The sequence below is a fragment of the Cyprinus carpio genome, chromosome B5 (genome assembly GCF_018340385.1).
Source record: "Cyprinus carpio isolate SPL01 chromosome B5, ASM1834038v1, whole genome shotgun sequence".
Lineage (NCBI taxonomy): Eukaryota > Metazoa > Chordata > Actinopteri > Cypriniformes > Cyprinidae > Cyprinus > Cyprinus carpio.
This window is the reverse complement of record NC_056601.1, coordinates 131,569-159,001: the sequence shown is the minus strand read 5'-3', so window position 1 is coordinate 159,001 and position 27,433 is coordinate 131,569. Positions and strand designations below refer to the sequence as shown.

At 39.5% G+C, this 27,433-nt stretch overlaps 1 pseudogene; it reads left to right on the top strand.

The window, feature by feature from the left end:
• Positions 1–1,889: 1,889 nt before the first annotated feature.
• LOC122137340 lies at positions 1,890–18,008 on the top strand (annotated as a pseudogene).
• Positions 18,009–27,433: the final 9,425 nt, after the last annotated feature.

The following is a 27,433-nucleotide window of genomic DNA, read 5'->3' as shown; positions in this document are numbered from 1 at the left end:
GACACACAGAAACTCTGTCGTGACTCAAAATTGTTTGTTGTGATAGAAATGACAAAAAAAATCTGAAATCTGTTAGAAAAAACAAACAAACAAAACACTTGGATACAAACATTCTATAACCGAAGACGCTCCTCAGAATGATTTCTATCAGACATTAGGCCATTATGAAAGCAGCTCCTTGATGCCAAATGCTTCTTATTGAGTTTACATCAGATGTGTGAAATCCAGAGCTTCCAAACTTGAGTGATTTTCAGAAAAAGTACCATCTCTCCAAACACTGTGTATGTTTCATCCAGCTGTTTACAGAAAGAGAAAAGGAGCAGAAGCAGAGACACGATATAGAGGTCACCTTATGCATGATATAACACCACAGATACGAACTCATGACACTCTTTATTCATGACACTAGATTATTCATAAATATTACTTTATTAATCTGAATACTCCACTGAATACACACAAAAGTTATGTTTTGATTATAGAAAAAGATGAAGATACTATGCAAATTTCCTACTGTAAATATATCGAAATGTAATTATTGATTAGTAATATGCATTGCTAAGAACTTCATTTGGACAACTTTTAAGAAAAATTTCTCAATTTTTTTTTTTTTTTTTTGCACCCTCAGATTCCAGATTTTCTGGACCCCAAATACATAATATCGCCACAAGAGGTCTCCAAACAATTAATAAATGAACAAAAACACAGTCATTTTGGTGAAAGTTATAACATTTATATATAACAAGCAACATTTCATCCTTGTTGTACACATCAAACATTTTAATATTTGAAACCTGTGATTTCTGAAGATCATGTGACACTGAAGACTGCAGTAATGATGCTGAATTCAGCTTTGATCAGGAATGAATTACATTTTATTAAAGTATATTAAAAACGTTATTTTCAATTATAATAATGTGAAAATGTTAACGATTGAAAAGCTGTACATGTATAAGTCTCTTGAGTATACTGTGTGTATATAATGGAAATGTGTATATTGTGTACAACTGTCTGTTGTGTATTGTGAAAAATGTATATATTGTTATTTATGTATACTATTAATTTTTAAAATATGAGAGATTTTAGGGCACATGCTTATTCAATAAATGTGTATACTTTATTTTTTTTAAGGTTAACTGTTTTTCCAAGGCATTGTTAGTGTTTGCTGTCATAGCTATGCAAGGATTTAATAATATATTCTAGATCAGTGGCGTGCGCGTGTGCTGCAGCATCAGGCCGCTAGAGGGCTCCACACACAGCAGCGGAATGCGCTTTAATTTAAAAGTTACTTCGTTATTTCGCTTTTAGTCGCTAAAACGTTTTACACCAGCAAAACCGAATTCATTAGATTGGATGAGAACAATAGTCAAATACATATTTAGAGTTGATAATAATGATCAGAAATGTGATGTTGATGAGCTTTGAGAAAGAATTTGTTATTTTATAATTATTTTTAAAAAAATCTACGAATTCATAACAAACATTAAATTGTCTACAAATATTAACACGTTTTAAATCCTTCTTATTTTTCCAATTAAAAGTTTTAGTTATTGTTGGGGGAACTGAAATGTTTATTTTTATTTTTGTATTCAATTGCATGCAGGTCCATGTATCCAGAAAAGAGAAAGAAAAATCATTACAAATTAAGTGAATAATATAAATAGTAATATAAATACATCGTATAAATAAATCACAAAAAAAAGTTTTTGAAATTCAAAGAATTAAAAAAAAAAAGGAATTATTTTCCTTGACTGAAACACATTTCTTATAATTTTATTATTACGTTAATACACTTGTCTTCAAACCAAAAAATTATGCTCCCTTTTAAACTGAAGCGATCTTGTTAAATTATTCTTATTTTATTTTTTATTCAAACGGATTGTTGGCGGAAGAGCGCGGCGTGTGACGTCACGAGCGCAGCTCGCGTGCGCGAATATGGCGGTTCCTGCGACGACGACCGACTTCAAGAAAAGTGCTGAAAGTGATGAAGTAAAATGAAGACGTGACGGGAATCAACATTTACAGCCTGCGGAAGAATCCAGCGGATGTTCGGTGAGGAAACGATCCCGACAGGAGACGCGTACACACGGCGCGGAGAGCGTTTACAGTCGCCTCAGAGAAACACACGCGGAAGTGACGAGACTCGAACAGCTACAACTCCAACAAACTCCAGATAAACACTACGAATCAAAGTCACTCGAGCCGAGAGCTGAATCAGGATAAAACCGCCCGCTTGAGAGATTCTGACACTGTTTCACATCTAACGTTACTTGTTTAAAATTAACTGAACTTTCATCTAAAGGTGTTTTTTTTTTATTCTCGAGTAACGACGTTATTTACGTCAGTGACGTCGATTATTTACTCGTTTACAGATGTGTGAATAACCTTAAACTCACACTACAGAGTCTAGCAGTCACTACCAGAGATACACCTCGTTAGTTTTGCTTTTATTGAACTGTAAGAGTTCTCCAGTGATTAATAATCATGTCTGAGTACAGTTTAATTCAGATCAGGATGTGTGAACTCTTTATCGACCTGATGATGTGTGATGCGCCAGGAGCGCGTACCCGTGCGCGGGCACATTAGCGTGACGTCACTGTGATTGACAGCTCGGCCGAGGTTATGTTCTGAGTGTGTTTGTGCTGGAGATTTCAGTGAAGCTGACCGGATCCTCACAGATTGGTTCTGAGGATGGATGCGTCTCCCTCATCGCTGTGTGTTCTTCGCCTCACAGTGCACTGAAAACACACACTGCTCTTACTTCTGTGCTCTCAAAGCCGTGAGCTGCTGTGAAGCCAGACGTCCAGCTGTCGATGCTTGACCCGCACAGAAGAGCAGACCGGACCGTCCTCGTCTCGCCGTGGTCAGTGACGTCCCGTGATCCCTTATGGGGCAGCAGCCTGGGAAGCTAGTCGGGGACCAGAGGAGACCGAGTCTGCCGGCGCTGCCCTTCATCAAGGGAGCAGGGAGGAGAGAGACGCCTAGACAGGGAGCACAGCACTGCAATGTGTTCACTGTCCACGGTGAGTCCACATCTGCTGACCTCTGCCATTCACCGCCTTTATGCACATGCATGTGACCGTGTGCCATTCTGAAAGCTCATTGGTCCACCGGTGACGTGAGGATTGAGACGGCAGCGATTGATAACCAGCTGATATCAGCCAGGCCTGCGTTTCACAAAAGCATCGTAAGCCTAAGCTGATCGCAGCTCCGTTGGTTTCAACCGGTCTACGATGAACTAAAGCTTGCGATACTTTTGTGAAACACTGTTTTGTTTTTTAGGTGTTTTGTTGTTGCATTTCAGATACACTGCTATTAAAAAGTTTGGAATTGGAAGGATTTTTTAAAACATTTTGATTAATTTCAAGGCATCCTTGCAGAAATAAATGTAAGGCTGGACAATATTGGAAATTAAATTGGACTTTGATTTATATATTGAGTTATGAAAGAATGTGTGAGGAAAAGATATTTTTACCAGATGACTCGATTAGTTTTATTAGGAAGCAGTCACTCATTTTAGAGACTGGAGTGAAGTACATCGGCGTTGAAAATAAAGTGATTATTTTAATCAAGCTGAAAATAATTTTTTACTTTTTTTTTATTCTCGGGATTCTTGAAATCCTTACAGGGCTGAACAATTTGTGAAAAACTTGATAAATTAGGTCCATAACCATATCAAAGTAAACAAACAAACAAAAAACACTTTCCATATTCCCACTCTTTTTGACCAATTTAATATGACTATATAGTACTAATATTTATTTTGATGTAATATTCAATATTATGTACTTCTAAAAAAAAATATATATAATTTATTTTTTTTTTTTTTTAAATGAGTAATAAAAATAGTTGTGTATATATATATATATATATAATATATATATATTAAATATATATATATAATATATATATATATAAGTGCTGTCAAATGATAAATCGCATCCAAAATAAAAGTATTTGTTTACATTATATATATGGGTGTGTTGTACTGTGTATATTTATTACATCTATATAAATAGACAGAAACATGCATGTATATATTTAAGAAAAATGTTTTTTTTTTCAATTATTAAAAATATTCATATATATATATATATATGAAAGTATATGAATATAAATATATACATCTAAATATTTACTAAATATACTGCATGTGATAAATATACACAGTACACATATATTATGTAAACAAAAACTTTTATTTTGGATGCGATTAATCGTTTGACAGCAGTAATATAAATATATATATTGTTTTTATTTTATTCCACAAAATTGTCCTGCCCCAAAGTATTATTATCTTTCAAAAATGTCTTTTGAATGTTGGAGTATGAGTGTGATATCGGTGGCCCTGCTCTCAGTTACTGGTATTGACCTTTGAAGCGTTGGTATGGGTCAAACACCTCTGAAGGCTCTCAGATTGTGGTTCAGTGGTTAAGGCTTTAGCTAGAAGCCTGTTCGGTTGGACACCTTCATTAGTCGCTGTGGAGGATCATCTGCTGAGGTGAGTCCTTACAGACACATGAAGCAGTGTTTTTCTGCTGTAATTCACACTGAAGCGCGTTTCAGACTTGTCCCGCGCTTCTCTCTGCTGCTGCTGCGGATGGCCTCGTGGTATATGAGCGAGCGCTCGTGTTCTTAGGCCTCGTTTACACTCTTAATTAAATGTGACCCAATTCTGATTTTTTGGGTTGGGTATTGTTTGAATTTTATCAATTCTGATTCTGCTTATCGATTTCTAGTTTTGATTCCAATAAGATAAAATAAAAAAATGAAGTCAAACATTAATTCTGTCTTTTTACAAAGTCTTCTCTTGCAGCTGAATAACATTAGGTAAAAATCAGCAGTCTACAGAACACTTAGGTGTACAAGAGGAACTTTTACCTTTGCTTTTAACAAAAATACCACAGCAGAAACAAAGACTTTCAAATATTAGTGTTTCAGACAAGTAAACAGTCAGTAATAAAATAGGAACAAACAAATCAATTAGCAATAGCATAAATAAGTACAAAAAAATCAAATACAAAATACATAATTAAAAAATTAAAAGTCTTACTATCCCTCTAACCACCTAACACACAAAAAACAAAAAACAATAAACACTATTCATTACTTTCTCACCTGCTCACCTTCATACTAAATCATTAATTTCTGCGCTGCACACAAACAAGGTGCAAGTTCTTTCCGTTCTGTTACCCAGAAATAGTCAACAGATCAGAACTGGGCATCAAGCCCTGAAGTGTAAACGAGGCCATAATGACCCAAATCAGAATCAAAATAAAATCAGATTCCATGTGCTTGAGAATGTGTCATGTGTCATGAAATAAAACGTCCACATATGAGCAAAAAAACTGGATTTGGAACGCGTGATCTCGTCTGATAATTGTGTTTGTCATTCTGCGGCTGATATTATTGATTGTTTTATCAGAGCGTGCTTGGTTTCTACACTTTAGACAGAACAGGTTATGTTTGCATTAATACTCACCAAAACACCTTTAATTTTAAATCACTGTAGCATACACACACACACACACAGCCTCTCGAGGTTTATTCCATAATGTTTTTGTGGTTGATCTTATTGTTGAATTATTTGTGAGAACGTGAAGGTTTCAGCATGGTTTGTTTGAGTGGGAAGTGTAGATTACTCTAATAACAGAACGAACAGGACAAGACAAGAACGTAGTGTGTGCGTTCCTCCCTCGGTGTCTCATTCCAGCGCTGTGTGTGTGTGTGTGTGTGTGTGTGTGTGTGTGTGTGTGTTCTGATTCTGTGACTACAGCAGTGCTGCAGGTGTGATGCACTACAAACAATATGACTTTTTCTAAAATCATTTTAAGATTCTTGAGTACATAATACTAACGGAAAATAAATAAGCTGGATGTGAACTACAGGTAACTTCATGAAGCAAAACAAGAAAAATGTAACTGTAACTGAGTTACAGACCATTTATGTTATTATAAATATATTATAAGGTTATGCCATAAATATTACTTGTTGTTATACATATTACTAAGAAAACGATTAAGAGTCAGTGAAACTGTTAAAAGCCCTAAAGTATTAAATCATAAATATTCCTCAGTTTTACCCGTCTGGAGTGTGTATCTGTGGAACTAACCCGGGCTGTGTTTCCAAAGGCATGTCTAGGTTGATAGCAGAGGTCATTGGTGGCAGTGGTTCTACGATCTGCGCAGGCTTATGATGCTTTTGGAAAATGCAGCCCTGAGCTTTATATTTGTGAAAATGTTTTCTTTAAGGATTAGTCAAGTCAATTGTGTTTAAATATCGTTTTTTATAAAAGTGTTGATATTAATGTTCTTAATACTTTCATGCCTTATATGTGCATGTATCAGATTACTGCTGTGCGACAATAAAGTTACATTTTGCAACAAAATAAACAATCTAATATTTGAGATTTGATATAGTATCACTTTCTGTGATCATACTGTATGTAGGGCCGTCTGAAATCTGCTTTATTTTTTCTCAAATTCATTTTTTATTTTTTTTTTCAAATTCATTTTTTTTTTCGTTTACATTTTTCTGGACTCCTTTTTAATGTGTAAATTACATTTTATTAATCAAAAAGCATGTCTAATTAATAAAAAAAATCTACAATTTAATATCAATTTATTAAAAGTTTTACAAAAATTACGTTTAGAGCCCTATGAAATGTTTTATTTTTTTCTCACCTTATGTTGTATTGCTTCCAAATTCTGTGTTTTAGCATGTCTAATTATTTGAATGCATAAAAACAATAGGCTTATGAATTGCTTTTTTTTAATAATTTTTTTTTTTACCAAAAAGTTTACTTCAATATAACACAATTAAATCATGACAAACTATATATTGTTGGAAAGGTCCAAAACTCCTAAATAGATATTTTACCACTGTTTGTTGTTAAAAATTACGTAGGAACAGTAATAGATTAATTACAACAAGTGCACCTCAAAACATATACGTACATCATGCGTTACCATAGAAATCATACTTTAAAAGTCTTATACCATTAGTATTTTCACCAACAACAACAAAACTGGTTTGAAGTCAGTTATTTCTATCTTCTGCTGTAGTGTGTCAGTAGAAAATATCAGTTTACATTTCCAAACATTAATTTAGACATTAATGTTAATAATGCAGTGAGGTGTTTGTGCTGCACACAGAGATGTGATCTGATCATCATCAGTCTGTCTGGAGTCACATGAAGAAACAGAACAAACTGAGACAGACTCAATCCAGAAGAACTGTGTCTCCGAGACGCTTCAAGAAACCTTCCTGCAAAGCTCCTGAGAAACTCTGCTCAAGTGCACCGAGGACAAAACCTGCTCTAAACACAAACAATGCTCCTCAAATGTTGATTTAATTCAGTTAATAGAAGTTACTTGATAAAGAAAATCTATTTATGACATTATATTTGACAGCATCCTCATTCTACAGCATTTTTACACAAGTGCCTAACACTTCTAACAGTACTGGAGCTTTACAGGAAGGTTTCTTGAAGCGTCTCGGAGACACAGTTCTTCTGGATTGAGTCTGTCTCAGTTTGTTCTGTTTCTTCATGTGACTCCAGACACACTGATGATGATCAGATCACATCTCTGAGTGGATCAGTCGAGCCAGATGTTAATAGCAGCTGTACTCGGGGACAAAAGATACTACTCATCAATCATCATCACCACCAAAACCGCCTAACACAACACTACACTACACAAGATAACCGTAACATTTTAAATATGCTAAATTTAACGGATAGAACTAATCCTTATGTGTGCGACAGCTGCTCTGCTGGAGTCTGAACTGGATCAACTGGGTGACTGACGTGTGTGTGTGTGTGTGTGTGTGTGTGTGTGTGCGATTTTGAGAGTGACGTCAGGCCTGTTGTGGTTTCCCAGCAGCCCGTACACCTGGATCATGTTTCCGTTCCTGCGCTAATGCTGAAACCCTGCAGACGTCCACATTTAGCTAACTGCCTCACATTAAAATAAACGCATGAAAGGACTCTCACGCGAAGCACTGCAGGCTCTGCTTCACTCGTGCGCTACGGTTCGGAAAGAGTGTTTTTAATGACGGCGAGGGATGGTGTACATCAGCTAACTGAGAGTGGATTATATAAATGATTCTCAATGAGCTCATCTCTGAGCAATGTGCTTCATGTTTCTACATCTGTCACCTCCCCCTCTTTCACAAAAAAAACCTGCCTCTGCAGCCCTTGCTTTTGTCTGCGCAAATGAGAAAACCCTTTCAGCGCTCAGTTATCAGCGCCGTTTATATCACCAGCACTAGTGCTCCTCGAGCATCAAAACTCTTAAAGTCGAGTGTGTAAGTGCAGCATCTGTGCTCCAGACATGAACGATTCCTATAATTCTATCACTCTAACAAAATCAAATAAAACCAAAAAAATCAAAACAAAAATAAATAATTCAAACAAAAAAGTCATAAACAATCAAAAAATTCACACTAATAAACATTTATTTTTTCACCAACGCAACATATTATACATTTATTATCACACGCCATAAAAGTCGCAGTATGCATCTGTAACTTTCTGTGTGTGCTGTTAGAGCCCATTACACACTCACTCAACCAACACATATAACAAAATAAAAACATCAACAAAGTGTGACGCCATAATCATTCGTGAGCTGGCTAGTCGTGACATGTCTCCCATCTTCCCAGACTCCAGAGCGGCCCGGGTTCTGTAGAGATGCTGTGACGTCAGAGAAACGCTAATGCTGTTTTCCACACACTCAGTGTGCTCCGGGTCGACGGGTTCGTATCTGAGCTCATCCTCATTAGCTGCTTTCCCACATGTAGCTCCAGACTTATTCAAGAGGAGCTTTCTGGAACGCTTTAGCAGAGCGACATGGCTAGAGACCGTCCGCATTACATCAGGAGCCCCATGCTGAAGTGTTTGCCGGCTGTGCCATCTAAAATATGGACTGCTGGATTTTTTATTCGCTCATTCCCAGCGTAAAGGTCATTGCACAATTACAAAGAAAATTACACACTTAAGCTCAAATCAAACCAACTCAAAAAATAAATAAATAAATATGTATCATATTTCTCTAATCGATCGGTGACCGGGTCCCCTTCACCGTTGTCTGTGTCCAATTTACTGTGTGACCAATCAGTGCTATCACGTTTCTTATCCCACTCTGCACATTTCCGAATACTTTCATTCTTCTGCTATTCGTCCGTTTCCTAAATAAATTTGTATCAGCCTTTCGAGGATTTTCTGTATTTTGTCAGATTCATGCCAGGCGTTAGCACGCCCACATTTTCTATGTTGGATAGGAAAGGGATGTGTCCGAATTACAAACAAAAAAAAATAATGCCATTTGGTTACTATGAGCTCCTCATCTTTCGGTGCTACGATTTTCCAGTGTGAATAGAGATCGTTAAGTTCTTTTGGTCTGGTTGTCCCTATGCTGTTTCGGCTGAGTGTCTGTCGTCGAATGATGATAGTAGCTGCTTGCTTGGTGCCAATGTCGATGCTTACATTGCAAAATCTCCTGTCTCTTCCCTGACAGTTTCCGTCTGTCAGTGATGTTGACTATTCATTTCAACTCTAATGTGTAGTATAGACAGCAAGGGATTTGGGCAATGTTTCTATTTCAACTTCATCTTCAATTTGGGCAATGTTTCGAGGTCAACACTTTGCAAATTGTGGAAGGTTTTTTTTTTTTTAGCCTGTATTTTTTTTTCCCCAATTCATCATTCCCCAAATTCACGATCATCATGATTAATCAGTTATTGACATTAATCAGTAGTTGTAGCGTTCTGTATATGCTAGCTAAGCCCCTTTAAAGTGCAGGCGTGACCATAGTTTGTGTACACTAATAGTTAACCAGTTAACAATTGGAGTTTTATGGTTTGCAAGAGTGTTAAAAAAGTATGCATCTCTAAGAATGCCTCAAAAATTAATCACTAGTACAGCAGAGTTTGAAAGGTCAATGAGGGATAATTAGGTGATTAATTTAACGTGATAATTGCCATTATTAAAGACCACTATGTATTAACCATAAGACAAACTAATTAGGTAACAAGTCAGCAAAGCGACAGGTTGAAAATCTAAATGTGGAGGGAGAAAGAGGAAAATGTAATGTGGAGTTCACCCAAAGTTGAAGGAAAGAGAGAAGAAGGAGGAAAGAGGGAGAAATTAGTGTGTTGTGGGGGGGTGGGTATTTGGATTTAGGATGCTTGGTCAGTTGGGGGAGGGAGAGGGAGGAGAAAAGCGGTGGGGCTTAATGGGATAGGTTAATTATATGTTTATGTCACCGTTTATGTGTTTGGCTTCTTGGGCCCGTAATATAGACTTTGTTTGGCTGCGTATGGAGTTATAACACATAACATGTCTTTACTGAGCTTTGATTTTGTTTTGACATAACCTTCATGTACTGACCTGAATAACTGAGTTAGGTTTTCTTTACTAATTACATCAACCCTGTGAACAATATGATATCTATAGTCAGATGTTTTTAAAACCTGTTTTGATCAGAAACATTTAATTCAGTCTCTCTCCTGTTAATTCCGACACACATCCAAGGCGTCAATAATTAGCGCACAACGGTGACCAATCCAAAACATCAATGCAGGAGTAATCCTGACCCCATCATGGCTCCCATCATGCATTGCGGCATGAATAAATCATGAGCTGACTTGTCTTTGTAACTTCTTTTATTCGTGCTGGCTGTGTGGCAGGAGTAATCCTGACCCTATGAAGTGCACTTGTGCCTTTGTTTTTAAAGTGAAAACAGTTGGGACGAGAGCGAAGCAGACAGTGAGATCTCTCTGCAGATAATGCTGCAGGTTTCTGGAGGGGCGGAGCCAGGGCCGTGATGTCATCGGCTCCGGCGCTCCGTCCTGAAAGGGCCTCTTTGTTGGCAGAGATCAGCACAAGCGTCCTGCTTTTCCTGTGGATCGTCTCTCAGCCCGACACCATGAAAAAGACAACACTGCCGTCAAAGTGCTTCATTTAACTCCTTTTCCTGTTTTTTCCGTGAGAATTATCTGTATGGATGGCTAGTTCCTCACCGGACTGAGAAAACAAGAAGAACTGGAGCGGGGGAAAAATGGAGCCTCTTACTCTGGAAAGCTGTTGAAGAAGAACCGCGTGAAGTCAGGATGTCAGTGTTTTCAGCGTCTGTGACTTTCATTTCACATAAGCTACTAACACACAAACTTTGTGGACAGATTTTTTATGTTTTCAGTCACTTTCTTACAATCGTTTGGATAAAAGAGAAAAAACGGCGATATAGTTTTTCTGGGAACTGGATCTTTTTTTTTTCAAGTGGGTCCTGTGTTGGGAAGCAAATGAAAATGTTGGAGATTTGTCTATAAATTGGTGGGCTGTAAATCCAAAAAAGGTCTTTTCTTCGTCCTCCAGCTGTTTTACTTTGAAGGTAAGTCGTCGCTGTGATGGCGAGCGTGTGTGTGTGCCTATTCGTCCGAGTCCGACCACAGCCTTCGGAGGAACAGATATATGGGGGTTGATGGTCTCGTGAAAATCACAGGCCTCGGACTCGTCGTTTCTCCTTCTGTGTGTTTGGAAAGTGGAGGAGGGGGAACGAGCGAGAGGAAAGCCAGACATACTGGCTCGCCGTAAAAGAGAGAGAGAGGAAGAACGAGGGAGGAGAGAGCACTGGGAAACCTGATTCCTGTCGGGATAGATCCGTGCAGCTTGGTGTGTGTGTGTGTGTGTGTGTGTGGAGGGTTTGGATCCAAGCTCTGGCGCTTTTCTGTGGACGATCACTGGAGATTGTTTCAGGGGTTTGCTCCGTGATCTTCGTGATCTCAGGCAGATGAATGTTTTTTAAAAAAGTCTCTAATGTTCTCCAAGCCTGCATTTATTACTTTTTAGTCCAAAATACAGCAAAAGCTGTAAATTGTGATGTTGAAATATATTTTACTATTTTAAAACAACTGCTTTCTATTTTGAAATATCTTTTAAAATGTAATTTATTTCTGTGATCAAAACTGGTATTTTCAGCATCGTTCCTCCAGTCTTCAGTGTCCACATGGATCTTCAGAAATCATTCTGATAATAATCATATTTAATCACATTTTTTTTTTTTGTCAGGATTCTTTGATGAATAGAAAAATCCAAAGATCAAAAAATATCTGAAATTAAAAAGTTTTTGTAACATTATACACTCTACGATTCAAAAGCTAGGAGTCAGTATGATTATAGAAATTACAGAAATTAATACTTTTATTTAGCACGGATGCTTAAAATCGATCAAAAGTGATGATAAAGACTTTTATAAATGTTACAAAACGATTTCTGTTTCAGATAAATGCTAGTTCTTCTGAACTTTCTATTCATCAAAGAAAACCTGAAAATATTCGACACGGTCAGCTGTTTTCAAACTTAATAATCAGAAATGTTTTCTTGAGCGAGCAAGCATCATCATATTAGAATGATTTCTGAAGATCATGGTGACACTGACAGACTGGAGTAATGATGCTGAAAATACAGCTGCGCATCACAGAAATAAAATTACAGTTTTACACACGTATTCAAATAGAAGTTAGTTATTTTAAATAGTAAAATTATTATCACATTATTACCTCATTTTGCTGTATTTTGGATCAAATAAATGCAGGCTTGATGAACAGAAGAGGCTTCTTAAAAAACACAAAAAAAGAGTCTTACTGTCGAAACATCGTTAGACTGGAGTATAAAGCAGCTGAAATATGAAAGAAGCGTCTGATTGTAGCCTGATGTGTTTGTGGCTGCTCGTGACTTTTAACATGAGATCATGCTAAATGGGAATTGCTTACATTACATAATTTACCCACTTACTAATTCTCCTGTACATGCCTTGAACATCGAGTCGTAATGTGGATTTAAAATAAATCTGTATTATTTGTCAACCACCCGAATGCACTGGTGTTTAACAGGTGACTAAAGGGTTAGTTAACCATTCCCTCATTGTTTACTGACTCTCATGTTGTTCTGTGGATCACGAGGAGAATCTTTATCACGGCCGTCAGGCTCCAAAAATGTCCAATATAATCAGCATCCGTCCACATGCCAGGGGCTCGGAGGTCACCGAGGATCGCTCAGGATGTTTTTCTTTTTGCATTTCACAGTCAACATGAGGATGAGTAAATGATGACCGAATTCCCTTTTTTGGGTGATTAAAATACATTTTTCCCCTCTAAGCTGATTCATGTCCCGGTCAGTGAGTTTATGTATGAAAAACAAATCCTCTGCCGTATCTGGTTTGTGTGTTAATGTGTCTGAGGTCATCAGACATGCTCGTGTGCTTCCGGCTCCTCATCGTACAGAGCAATGAAGTGACTCATTACAGAAGTTCAGGACTGGCATTTATGTCCATGGATGATTTATGACACACGTGGTTGTGGTGATGTACTGTGAGCGGACTTTATTGATGATTACATTTTGGGCGTGTGTTACTATTATGGGCTGGGCGATGTGGCTATTAATTCATATCTCTTTATTTTTTTTTTGCTGATTTTCGATATACTTCGATATATATATATCTCTCTCTGTATTTTCTGTGTTTTTGTATTTTGCATTTTACAAACAGATTAATAGTGATACTTTATATATAATAGTATATATATATATTTATATAATATATATATATTATATATGTATGTGTGTGTTGGTGTGTATAAAGTGTGCATAATGATTAGCATGTTGATATTTCATGATGATATTTAATCATTTTATAAGTGTGAAATATAATTGTCCATGAGAAGGCTGGAAGAGAAAAACTCCTTATAACTTCAGGTGTGCAGAATTATTAGGCATGTTTTCTTTACAGATAAATGAGGACCAAACAAAGAGGTTTAAAACTTAGAGTGAAAGTCAAAAAAGATGAAATCCCCATGAGTAAATAGTCAAAACGAATGCAATACAGAAATTGCAAAGTTTGAGCACATGACCATGATGGACAGTGAAGTGCTCACTGGGTCAGCGGGTCAGTAAAAACAGGTGGAGAAGAAAAGACACGCTAACATGCCAAAAAAGAATTCGACTTTAATGTGAAGAATTAATTTGTAAACATCAGGAAAAGCGATTTAGTCTCCAGCGCCCGCGTTTTCCCAGAACTGTAATGAAAATTGAGCTCCTAAAACTTTCAAATAGTTAGTATCTCGGCCAAGATCGTATTATACTTCAAACCATGCATCGATGAAAGCTTATTTATGCAACTTTCAGATGATGTATAAATCTCAATTACAACATTGACCCCCCTGCTGGTTTTGTGCTCCAGGGTCACACGTTAACATGCTGTTTCTCATATTCATTGTCATGTCTTGGTCCATGTTTGCAGAAGCGCTTCAGCGGCCGGAATTTTCGAGGCTCCGAGGTCTGTCCGAGGCGGCACGCCCTGGAACTCCAAAGAGAATCTGCTGGCGGGACCGTCAATCGAAAAGCATGACCCCCAATCTGTCGTACGTAGCGCTGTATGACTTTCGTCGGCGAGCGGGCGATAACACTCTCAGGCATCACCAAAGGTCAGAACACACTATCCCATGGAGAGGATTTTTCTTTGTTCCTGAAAATGCTAATTAATGACATGGAGCAAAACGAGCACAGGGTGTAACAGTTTCCCTAAAACATTGGATTCAATCCTTTTTTTTTTTGCAGCTTGTTTTTCTGATTTTCACTTAACACAGGTGTTGTATTAACAGTTGAAGTTAACAGGAGTGCAGTCTGTTTAATTCACGACGCTGGCACAGTTACAACGGGCACAGCTGTAAATGCACATTTTTTTTTCCAGCTTTAATAGACATTGAAATGACTGGTGACGTAATGCTCTTGATCAGGAGAGAAGCTGAGGGTTCTGGGATACAATCACAATATGGCGAGTGGTGCGAGGCTCAGACCAAGAACGGCCAGGGCTGGGTTCGCCAGCAACGCTACATCACACCCGTCAACAGCCTGGAGAAGCACACAGCTGGTACCACGGGGCCCGTGGTCCCGCAACGCCGCCGATGGTACCTGCTGAGGCAGCGGCATCAACGGCAGCTTTCTTGGTGCGCGAGAGCGAGAGCAGCCCGGACAGAGAGTCCATCTCGCTGGCGCAGACGCACGTGCCGCGTCTACCACTACCCAGGTTACGCGGCATCAACCGGCCTGGAGAGTCCGACGGCAAGGTGATAGAATCTTCAGAACCAGAGCGCAAGTCTGATCATATCTATTAATACACACCCCTGATCTGCGTTCAGGAGAACACACTCTACGTAGCTTGAAAAGGGCCTCATAGGCATTTTTGTTAAGACTTTTCATAAATCTTGCAGATCATTGCGCTTTTTGTTAGTTTTTGATTGCTTCTATTGTCTTCTATTGTAAGTCCCTTTGGAGTCAAAGCATCTGCTAAATGACAGTTAAATGTAAATCAGCTTGGTTTAATATTGTAAGTTGTTCATGATTTCAATTAATGAGACTTGCTTTTTGATGTAACAAAATTTTAATTTAATACTAAACCCAGATTGTCTAGAAAAATTAAAACGTGAGAAAAACAGAATCTGGGAAAAATTTTAAATGGAAAAACACTGAATTTGGGAAAAGCTCAAACGGATTTCAGCAAAGTCCCCTAAATATCCCTAATTTTAAAAGCTCAGCCCTTTTCAGAGAACGTGCTTTTCTCCCTGTCAAAACTAGAGCTGCATGCAGTGATAAGCTTGTATTTTACTGTGTACCATGGCGAGCACAGAGATGCCTGAACGGGACGATTAATTTCCTTACCCACCTCGCTCAACAGGACACGTGGTGATTAATTTCGCGTCTGGTGAACTCACTAACGATACTTCGACTAGCCTCATCTAACTGGCGTGAGGCAGCTTTTATCAGTGGTGGACAAGACTATTTAATGAGGATGTAGGTGTCGTTTGCATTTATGCTTTTGGCTCTCTCCAGCCTGAAGCCACTACATGCAGCGCTGCTGCGTAAAAAAAAAATCAAACATCAATGCAGAGAAGATCTTGTTGTTACATCAAACTGAAAACCAAGCCGTTGCCACAGAATAGCAGATTTATCACATTTTTCTAGAAGACATCTATCAGCGTCGCACCTCGCGTCGTTGGGACCCAAGAGAGCCACAATGTTTAGAAAGCCATGTAAAATTTAACATAAGTTAACACGGCTCGAGACGTTACGGCGGTTTTTCGCCTTATCCGCCTCCACTGCATCTTATGCTTTAAAAAAAGCGAAAAAGCACTTTCTGTGAATTAGGTTTTTCAGCCAGTCCTTTTGTATCAAACTGTACCGTTTCATACTTGATGGCGTTTTATGGTTTCTCTATTGTTATAAGTAACTTTATTTTTTTTTAATTATTAATTAATTACGGGCATTAAACTATTTTGCTCGAATGCGCCCCGCTTGTGTGCCGGGTCAGGAGAGAAGACAAACTGCTTTTTTTCTCCCCAAACTGAACAAGGCATTTTACATCTTTTAATCCTGCTAATATGTAAGTACACACTCTGAATTGAGTCTTTATTCAGATGCATCCTTGACAGCCCTAGGTATCATCGTTTATTTGATCGGCTTATTCTCATATTGACCGAACACCGAAAGTAGCTCTCTCCTTTGCTGTTTTCCTGCCAACCAACACTGTGCGTGTTCGGGCGTCGTCCCTTATGGTAGTGTGTTCAATAGCACTACAAAAAACAAACGCGTTGTAATGTGCACTCTCTGACCTGTTTGTTTATACTCCGTCTACGAGGGTCTCGTGGTCCTGCTGCCGCTGATGACCGGCTTTGCGCTCATCGCCCTCTCATCCCTGGTCCGCCGTCACTGCGGCCGTGACGGACAGGTCTGCCTAAGAAGGGAACGCTCAACTGTCCTGCCTGGAAGCTCGGAGAGTAAGTCCGCAACATGAATGGAGCCCCCGACACCATTCTCCCCAACCCCCCTCACGGCCCCGTTAACCTGCTCTGCAGGTCTCTCTGTGACATGCTGCCTTAATAACGCAGGTCATTAGTGGGTGATAGCTGCTTTTAATATTGTACACAGCCCATAAACCGACATCATATCCAAGTCGTGCTACATCTGAATAGTATTGATGAATAAAGGATTTCATAATGCTGTTATCACACCATTCTCATCCATGAATTGGTTTAAAAAATGTGCATTTTAAAACACACGGAATGCTTGCCATGCAGGACCAACACGGATTCTATCAGTGAACACTCGTATTCCCTCTTGCCTCTACATTCTTTGACACGTCACCACTTTGAGTTCCTGCGCAGTTTTTTAAACTCTCCTCGTAATGTTCTCAGTGGATTGACTATTACAAACAAGATTGATGCTACTCATTGTCTTTTTCTCATGCCTTTCAGTTATTTTTGTTTATACTCAAGTTCTGTAGATAAAACAGTCTCTTACAGTGCGGTCTCCTCAAACAAATGCGCTGTCTATATATTGCCCAAGTATGCTACAACTGCTTCATAACTTCCACTCTTGAACTCTTGTAGTTGAACTAGGAACCATGTAACATCTGCATGTTTTCCTTTGCAGTCCAGTGTTACCAAGAAATTAAACAAACTTGGCTGGATGAGAAAACACGAATTTTAAAAACACATGGCTGCACCCGATAATACATTTTCTAATACTGAACCTAGCATTTCCCTTAGGAGATATAAGAATAGTTCTGTTTTTCGTTTTCGATGCTTGAGTTATATGAGTGGGTTATTGTGGTGTTTCTCAGGGCTCTGTGTTCGCTGGCTCACACTTCCTTCGGGGTCCGTTCCTTCTGCAGCCGGTGCATGTTTTCGGCCGGAGAGCCCGCTTTAACACACACTCGCTGGCAGCTGGTGCAGCCAGCACTCCCACGGGTGGTGCTTGCGGTTCTGGTCACCACGCCAGCTTTACCCAGTCTGGTCCACAACGCAATGTGCTCCCCCACCCGCACCGCGCCTCACCAAATCCACACACAAACTGGGAGATGGAGCGCGACACGATATCACCCACTGCAAACACAAGCTGCGGAGTAGGAAGACAGTTCTACGGAAAGGTGTACGAGGGAGCCTGGAAGAAATAAAACCTGACCGCTGCATGGCCAAACAACCCTGCGTTAACGGTCAGCATCACACGACATCGAGAACGCATCACACTGCCTCTAAGCAATTTTCATCACTTGTTTTCCCCTCTCGTGATCAAATATCTAAACATTTTTGAATCAAGACTTGTATCTACCATCGACTTGACATATTAAGCTCTCTTTTTTTTTCTAAAATAAATCGCTAGTTTTCGCTTAAAAACGCAGTCAAATTATCCTACTAGTCGGGGTAAGAACACAAATAATCCTTAATTCAGTACTAACACGATTTTTCTTGCCCCCCTTTTCAGATATATTATTATCAATTCTAAATATTATCAGATAAACAAAATTTTCTATAATTTTTTTTCCGAAAGCACGACAATATCCATATCATTTTACTTTGGTGAAGTATCATCTGCCACCTTGACTTCACTATCTTTTTAGATATTTATACTAGAAAAATAAATTCAAAAAGTACTAAGTAAGAAAATAATGTTTTGCACACTCGCTTAATGCCATGAGGGTGGTGTTTGCTCTTTGCGGGGAGGACACGGGGAAAGTGGAGGAGTTTTTAAAAGAAGCCCCCCGGGCTGAAAGAAAAAAACACCCGAACGGTGCAGCTTTTGGGTGGCCCTTGGCACGGCCCGAAACAAAAAATTCTTATTGTTATAAAATTAAAAAATAGTAAATCAATAAAAAAGGTATGTAATATAGGGAAGTATTTCATATATAAAAAAATGAAATGTTTTTGGCTGGGCAACGGTAATAACAAAAAAAAAGGGTTTTGTGTATAATGTGGTTTCTGTGTTATAAATACCACACAGCATGTAATTTTAAAGGGGAAAAAAATTTTATTTAATATATATTTTTTTAAAAATAAACATGAAATATATTTAAAATTTACTGTGTTTTTTTTTAAATAAAAAATATAACAGAAACCACACTAAAAAACAAAAATTTGATTTTCGCATTAATGTTTGACGCCTAGTTTTAAATTTTAATTACAGCTCAGTCTTGTGATTGATAATCACTTTTAAACCGTATCGCATTTTTAAGTTTGTAAAAATTTAATAAAAAACAATTGGGGGTCTGTGGGATATGGTTTTAATTTATCAGCGGGATTACTCAATTTGGGGCTTGCCCGCATTTAAGGCTATCAAAAATAGAGGCCCTTTATTTCAAAGATAAACACAAAAAATTGTTGTAAAAATGAATGTGCCATAGTGGAAAAAAGTGTCATTGGAAATTTAAAAAGCATTTTAAAAAAAAAGGGTTAAGGGATTTTAACAGATTTGCTCCCGATTTTTGGGGTCAATTCCACTTTGGGAGATGATGGAAACTGACCCCGACTACTTTTATTTAAAATTAAAAAAAACATGAGGAAGGAGGTCTTAATCCTCATTAAACATCACAAGTTCAATTTAGGAGCTTTAAAGAAAAAAAAATTACATTTTTCATCATTTTAAATTTATTTTCAAAGAGAAAAAAGTCTCAAGAAAACGGCTTATTTGAAATATTTTTAGTTAAACGAGAGATTTTTTTTTGTTTTTGATATCTAAACATTTTTGAATAAAAGTGCATTCACAGACAAGTAAAAAGATACTAAGTTTGGGTTTTTTATTAAAAAACATAAATTTGCGTTTTGCTTAAAACAAGCAAAAATCTTCCAGTGGGGAAGAAAAATATTTAATTTAAGGTAGACAAGAATTTTTTTTCAAATTTTAGTCATTTTGCAGAGTTTTTATCCGAAGGGATTACAATTGGGGATACAAAAGTGAGCTTTTAAAGGGGGTTTATTTATACTAGAAAACAAGACCAAAGAAGTAAGAAAATAAATGCAGTCAACGAATCAAAGATGTTTGGAGGAATGTGTTCAAAAGAGGTTTTTCTTGAGTCGGTTCTGCACACGGGAACCTCGTTTTACATCACCCGGGTTTCGACCCAGGGGAAAACCCTTGGGGTTTTACCTGCGTGAGTGTAATAAAAGGAGGTAAACGCTGGGGTGCGTCTACATGGCCAGCAGATCTCCTCCCCAGGAATTTACCGGAGAAGAAGAATTTCATCCAAGGTGAGCGTTTGAATTTAATCCAGTGATGTTAAAAAATAGTTTTGTGTTGCTTTTCAAAGTAGCTTGACGGGCAGCTCGATTTCCTCTCAGTGAGCTTCATCGAAGAAGGGGATGAACTTTTTTAAACCCAAAAATAATTGAAGTCTTGATGGAAGTAGTCATTTTTGTCGATTTGCTAAAAAAGCAAGATAGCGAACACAAAATAAAAAAGAAATGCAGAAAAATGTGTCGGCCCTTAAGGATTTCAAAAATGATGTTTGCATTCTGTGAAATAAAACTTTGCCCTTTAAGTAGATTTGGGCTGACCTTTCACCAGAATGAGCTTTGTTTTAAAAAAGAGATACGCGATCATGGAATAGAAAAAACGGCAAAAAAAATGGGAGTGAACAACTTTTAACTTGAGCCCCGTTTTTTAGAAAGTTTTTCGCCAGGCCGTGAGCAAAAGTTAAACGGTCCGTGTTCCACAGAAAAAACAACAAAAAAGCAGCGCAATGAAATAAAAACCTGTGAAAAACTACTACTGGTGGAGATTTTAATTTTTGCCTGGACGAAAGTGCTTTTTTGTTTTTTTTACGAACATTTTATTTAATATAGTCTCGGGGTTTTAAATTTTTGGGGCACTCTAAATTTGAATTAGCGACTCAGCATTTTTTAAAGCTTTTTTTGTTTATTTTTGAAAATAATATGCATAAGCCAATTTGTAAAAGATGTAGTTGATTTCTGTTTTTCCTGAAAGAATTTTAAACTGTGATTTTTTTTAACATTCTTTAAAATGTCTTTAATAGAAGGTAAATAAAGGAAGTTCTTGAATCCCCGTGAATGAAAAACGTTAAAAAAAAAAAAAATCAAAAATCGCAAACTTTGGGGGAAATTTTGAGTTTTAAAAATTTTTTGCATATGGCCAGCCCTAGGAAAAAGGGACAGCATAGTATTTAAAAATGGGGGAAAACACGTTTCCGTTAAAAGCGGCTCTTTTTTCAGGGATGGGGCGCCGTAATGTTGGGGGGGGGAAAAACTTGGTTTTTAAAGTGGATTTTTTTGGATGAGGCCTGAGTAAAAGAAACCTCTCCCCATTGGGGACCCAATTTCCCCCATAAATGGACCGCCCCGGGGGGTTGGCTATAACAAATTCTCCATCAAGTCGAGGTGGGGAAAGCGGGGGCATGCGTGCCCTAAACCCTTTCCCCAAAGGGCGAGATTTATTTTGTGTGTAAAAACTGACTTTTTTGCTGAATTTGCATTGGGTCCTTTTTGGGGAAAGCCACCATGGGATGTTCCGACCTGGAATCGACTTGTCCAAGTGACGAGCTACTAGGAAAGATTCCCGCATGGTAGCCGAGGGATGCCCAGAAAAAAGTTACGAGCTCTGGGGGCCTGTAAGTTTTAAAAAAGGTAGCGACTAAAGGGTTTTTGCCAGATGGTTAAAATTTAAAGGGTGATCTTATCCCCCTTTTAACAAAAGTGAAATAAGTCTTGTGTCCCGCGGTATTGAAGGTTAGTCAAAAAAACTCACAGATCATTTTTTATGCTTTTTAAAATTGCCCTTTTAGGGTAAAGCCAAAAAACGCCGTTTTTGTGTTTGTCCTTAAATGCAAATGAGTGGTGCTCCCGGCCCCCCTTTTAAAAGGGGGGAGCTTTAAAAAGGGAGGACAAACTCACAAAAAAAAATCCGTGGTCCCGGTTTACTCGTTTAGGGGAAATATTTAAAGTAGAAAATGAGGGGGAAAAAGTCTTTTTAGTTTTTTTTATTTTTTCGTGTTTCTGTCTTTTGGCTGGAGGTGGAACCCTGCAGAGGTCCTTTTTTTGTGAAACCCCCCGGGTTTTAGACTGTTTTAAAAGGTCCAGATCTCGACGGTAAAAATCGTTTGGAATTTTTAGACTTAACGTGTTTTCTGTGGTCATTTCACTCTTTTTGGGTTCAGAGGTGGAGAAAGGTTTGGGGAAAAAAGGGGAAAAAACTCACTTGGGGGCCGATGCAAAGGCTCCGAACTTCCCCAAGACGAGGAAGTCGAAGAATCGGCAGCAGGGATGGCGACAGTCGGGTAAGTGAGCTCTCCCAGCGCACAGGAATTTGAGTGCTTTCCGCAGACGGGTGAGCTGGCCTTTCCAGACGGGCGGAGGCCCAGGGGTTAAAAGGGCCCCCCCCCCAGCTCCCCAGGCCGTCCTTGATAGAAAACCCAACGAAAACGGCGCCTTACCAAGTAAATTCCCAATGAATCCCTTGTTTAAACAAGAAAAAAAAAAGGAAGGTCCGGCACCCCCAAACGCAGCAGCTCCTTGGGAAAATGGATGGGACCCGGAGTAGAGGGCGGCTTCCGACTGCAGAGTGTTTTAACAACGGCGTCCCACCCGACTGCATGCCTTCTATTTACCGGCCCAAATGTAAACGTTGTCGGAGTACCCAAGGAGCCCCGGATCCCGGTCAGCTCTTTCCTCTATTCACGGAAAAAAATGCACAACGTGGCGGCGGAGGGAAGTTGCCACGATCCAACCCAAGAAGAAGACACCCTGCGAAATCCAGCGTTCCCAAGGTCTTCTTCCGCCTCAGCCCCTGGCCCCGGGGTGAGGCACGGGGAAGGGGTCCCATGCCCTGATCCCCCCGTCTCACTTGATCGGGAACTTTGGGGAAAAACCAGCTCTGCCTCGCAAGAAAGTGATTGTGTGCCCCCTGGGGGAACCCTACTCCGCCCACCCCCGCTTTCCCCAAAAAAACCCGACTGGATGCACCGGACGACTGTTTTGGATCGGAGTCTAGCCTGGTAAGTCCTTGACTTGACCCCCGAAGTCAGCCCTCGGACGGGGAAAAATCCAAAAAACCCCCCGCCCTTTCAAGCGGAGCGTTCAAACCAACGTGCTTTCCCCCTCTAGGAGACGAATGCGACCGTAGGCCCCAAAAACTCTTTCCCAAGTCCCGGACAAAAAGGGGAGAGAGAAGGGGAAGTACCCAAAAACCCAAAACCCGCTCCCTCTGCTCCCGGTTTGGCGGGGAAACCGGAAAGACTTCGAGGAGCCCCCCCTTTCGACGTTTTTTCGGATACCAAAGTCAAAGGGTCGTCTGAACAAAAACCCCCCAAGTCCCGGATCCCCAGAACAAGGCAAAGGCGTGGCTTCCAAAAAAATGTAAGAAAGTGCCAAAAAACCTCAAAAAACGCACCCCCCCAAAACGATTTATATCCCCCAACGGGGCAGCTGCCAGGGTGGGAAGGGAGGCTTCCCGTGATCGGGATCCACTTCATTCCCCATGACGACTCGCCCCCGCTAAGGGGAAAAGCGGCAGCCGTCAGAGCGGCTCTAAAACCCCAACACGCGCGAGATGGGTTTTGGGGAGAACGAGCTTGGGGCCGCCCCTCGGGCATGTCGGAGCAGACCGGCAGCCTAGCGCGGTGTGGAAGCCGGCGAATTGTCCCAAATATGGCCCCCAGCGAGTCCACCAGAGATGCGCAACAAGTTTGCGTTCCGCGAAAACATAAAAAGTTTGGGGAGCAGCCTGGCGGTGCAGATCTGCCCCGCCGCCACCGGGGGGGGCAACCACCTAAAGCTTTTCAAAGGTTTCTCCCCTCAAAGGGGATCAGTGACATTGTTAGAGGTAGCGCAGAAGAGCCGGATGAGACCGGGATCATCTGCGGTTGGGGCTGTCTGGTCATGTGACCCACTCAGCTTTCTCATGCCAAAAAGAGGAAGTTCCAAAGCTTAGGTCTTATATGTGCCCCGGGGAGGGGAAAACCCTTCTCCGAGTCCCTTTGGCCATCTCCTGTGCCCCGGGTCAAGTACACTGATTGTTTTAGCCTTTTCTGTAATTCAGACTTCTCACTGCAAAAAATGATGTGTAAATGTTTTACAAATTTGGAATTAAAATGCTTACCTGACAAGTAAAAAGACCGAATGAAAAGTTTATTTGCAAAAACAGATAACTCTTAAAAAGATAACAATTTTCCCAAAAATCAGTTTATATTGATTCCCGGGTTTTCTGTCAAAAGACAGACAGTAAAACAAAAAAACATAACGATAAAAAAAAAATGTTTTTTGAAAAGGAAATTTGTTTTTGCAAATAATAAGAAATTGTCTTTTTCGAAAAAAAATCCCAAAATTTTGTTATTTTTGTTTAAAGGTGCCATGGTAAAAATTGAGGTAAAAATCCAAAAAAAAGACTACACGCATCAAAAGAATGAGAAAAAAATAAGGGCGATTTATGCATTAAAAAAAATGTAAGTTTTGTGCTGCGGGATATAATTAATTAGCTTTGCATAAAGCCCCCGGCCGAAGGGTGTTAATACCAGTTTCGGCCTGGAGGCGGATCGGGAACATAACCACCAGCCAACCGCAAAACACGAATAACTCGCCGGTTGGGGCGTACTTGAAGTGATGTCAAGGGAACCCGCGCTCGGGAAAACAATCAAATCCGAAAAAAAAGGAGCCGAAACAGAGAAAATCGGGGACGCTTTCCACGTGGAGACAATGAGGACTTTTAAAAAGAAATGGCTTTTGACCCGAACTTGCAACCCTTTTTTTTGGATTTGGAAGTTTAAAATGCTGTTAGTATTTTGTAGAAGTTTTTTTTATATGTTTGCGTATTTTTTTTGGGAAATTAAACATGAAAGTATCGGGTGTTGATAAAAGTGAATGTTTGCGAGGGTAAAAGTAGTGCGTTTGTGTAAGCAGCATAATTACCCACAGTCCGTCGGTTTTCCCTGTTATTACCAAAGCCCCTCTTACCCGCTGATGCTAAAATGTAAATTTCCAAGAAGCTTTGAAAAAATTTTGAGTAATGAACCCCAGGGGGAGGAGAGAGGGAGGGGAAAAGGGCGCCCCTAATTAGAGCGGTCAAGTTTTTTTGAAAGGTGTGAAAAGGTTTAATTTTGGTGTTTCAGGTGAAGTGAGAGTTGGCAGCTTGGTCGTTGGTTGGCGCTGCTTGTTCAACATCAGCTGTCGATGATGTTGCCAATGATGTTGACAGAATGCTGGTCTGTCAAATTAATTTAATTCAATAATTGTAGAATACAAGTCAAAATGTAATTAGCTCCAAAATCCGAATATGACACATAATTCACTGGTAAAGGTGAAGGGGAGTAGCTGGAAGATGTTCATCTATTCAAAAATCACTTGACAATCACCCAACGTTTCATCTGGAGGCAAACTCCTCCTTAGGCTTCCGCTATTGCTCTAGGTTTGTTGTGAAGGTAGGGGCGGAGCAATAGAGACTATGCCGTTTCTCGTTTGTTTACGCTAGAGTGGACCAATTCACTTTAGTGGAGTCATACTGCCCACATCTGGTATGGAATGTGGATAATGACTTGATTTTTTTGCCAGACATTACCCCCCAGGGCATCCTTTAAACAAGTAAAAATATCTGCCAACGGGTAGGTAAGACAAATAATGCTGTTAGCGTTTATTTAGCTATTATTTGTGTTTCTTGTAGCACCACTGGCAGATATTTTTTACTTGTTTTTAAGCAAAAAATAAAGCATTTGGAATTTTTTTTCTTGTTGAAAACGACAAATAAGACACAAAAAAAAAACATTATTAAGTCAATTTATCTTGTCAAGTAAATGCATCCTGAATTCAATAACTTTTTAATAGTCTGAAACACAAAAATTTCAAGAAGAAGATATTTTTTTGCAGTGGCCTTCTCTGTGCGTTTTCGCAATGTTTAGTTAAAAGCAGCATTATCAACGACCTGACAGATAAACAACTCATGTGCCTCCACTTCCAAACATTGTTATACGGGATCAAAATGTAGTTTTTGAATTCCATTCACGATCATAGTATGATAAAGACTGTTTAGCTTATTTTTCCTTCTCGGTGCTGTCGAGAAAGTGCTTTGTTTTGTGAATGTGAAAAGGTCCCCCTTGATGTGAGGAACTTCCAGTTGTCATTCGACTGCATCGCAGATTGTGTGATTTAACCGATGCGGTCGTAAAGTCGGTTTCCCCGGCTCGTCCAGGCCCCTCAGGGTTTCTGAACAAGTGTTCCTTCGGCACAATCACTTCACGAAAATCAACCGTTGCCTTAAAGATAAACTGCGCTTGAACTGAATCACCGGATTCAGCTACGCAAAAACACTACTGGTCCTCAAGAAGACAAAGACTTGGTAGTGATACGCAGTGGCTTGAGAAGCAGTACATGTACAGATGTTTTTGTTTTCCTCTGAAATATCTTCCAGAGTCATTGCACAGGTTTTCCACACACCACTGCACGTCAGTGGCCGCCGGGATCACGGATGTGAACCAGAGCATCTGCAGCCAATGAGTCCCCCTCGTACCTTTTGTGTGAATTGAAGAGTGCAGTTGTTTTCAGTATTATTTTGTGTTTTCCTGACACTTGGCCATTCGGACTGCGACGCCAACCACAAGCCTGCCCTTGTATTCCACATGTCACAACCAGTGTTTTGACATTTTTCATGCTTTTTTTATCACTCTTAAAATCATGCCACTCCTTTTTTTTATGTGTCTTCAAGCCTCAACACTAATTGGCTCTTCTTTGGTAAATACACGTCCACCTATTTTCAAACCGTGATTCTTTCTGTAACTCCTGGTGCAATTTGATGTGATAAATACAAAGCACTGTTTTCTACCTTGAACAACGGCAAAGGGTGTTGTTTTCCCTGTCATCGTGCTCGTATTTGTCCGTATTGGCTTCTTTTCATTTTGAACATGTTTATTCAGAATGAAGGCAAGAAACACTGTCCGTCTAGAGCATTTTATTTTCATCCATTAAAATCAAATGTCTCATTTTTAAACTCACATATACCACAACAACAAACAGATTTTTCAAACTTTAGCAACACCTCCTGGCATAGGGGATACAAACAGTCGAGAATCTGATCGCCATCCTGTCCAGACCTCTCTGTAGGAGATATGCCCATCGTAGTCCTCTTCAGCCGACAGAGTGATGGCGTCAGAGCCTGGTAATCTGAGTTCATATGGTACATACACATGGGTTAGGGACACAGATGCGTGGTGCTCTTGGTTCATAGACAAGCGATGCCTGATGCTTTACTGTATACAAGTCTACAGGACCGGCACCCTGTCATAGATCTATACAAAAACAGTAGCATTTTTGTAAAACGGTTTGTTAACTCCAGTCTGAAAGAGCATGTTTGAGCTAGTTGAGATTAACCATTTGATAAGATTAATACGGATGGACATAATAAGGCAACACATAATAAGCTGGAGAGGAACAGACGGGAATGTCTCGCCTGATGTATTGAAAGAGTAGCGATTTAATAATCCAATGCCTTTCCCATAATTGTCTTTGATTCATAAAGCTGTCCGACCCAAACCGACTCACAACTCATGCATGCGCTCGCAGGTCGACATGCACGGGATCTGAGAGTTCACAACAGGCGACTGTCACCACT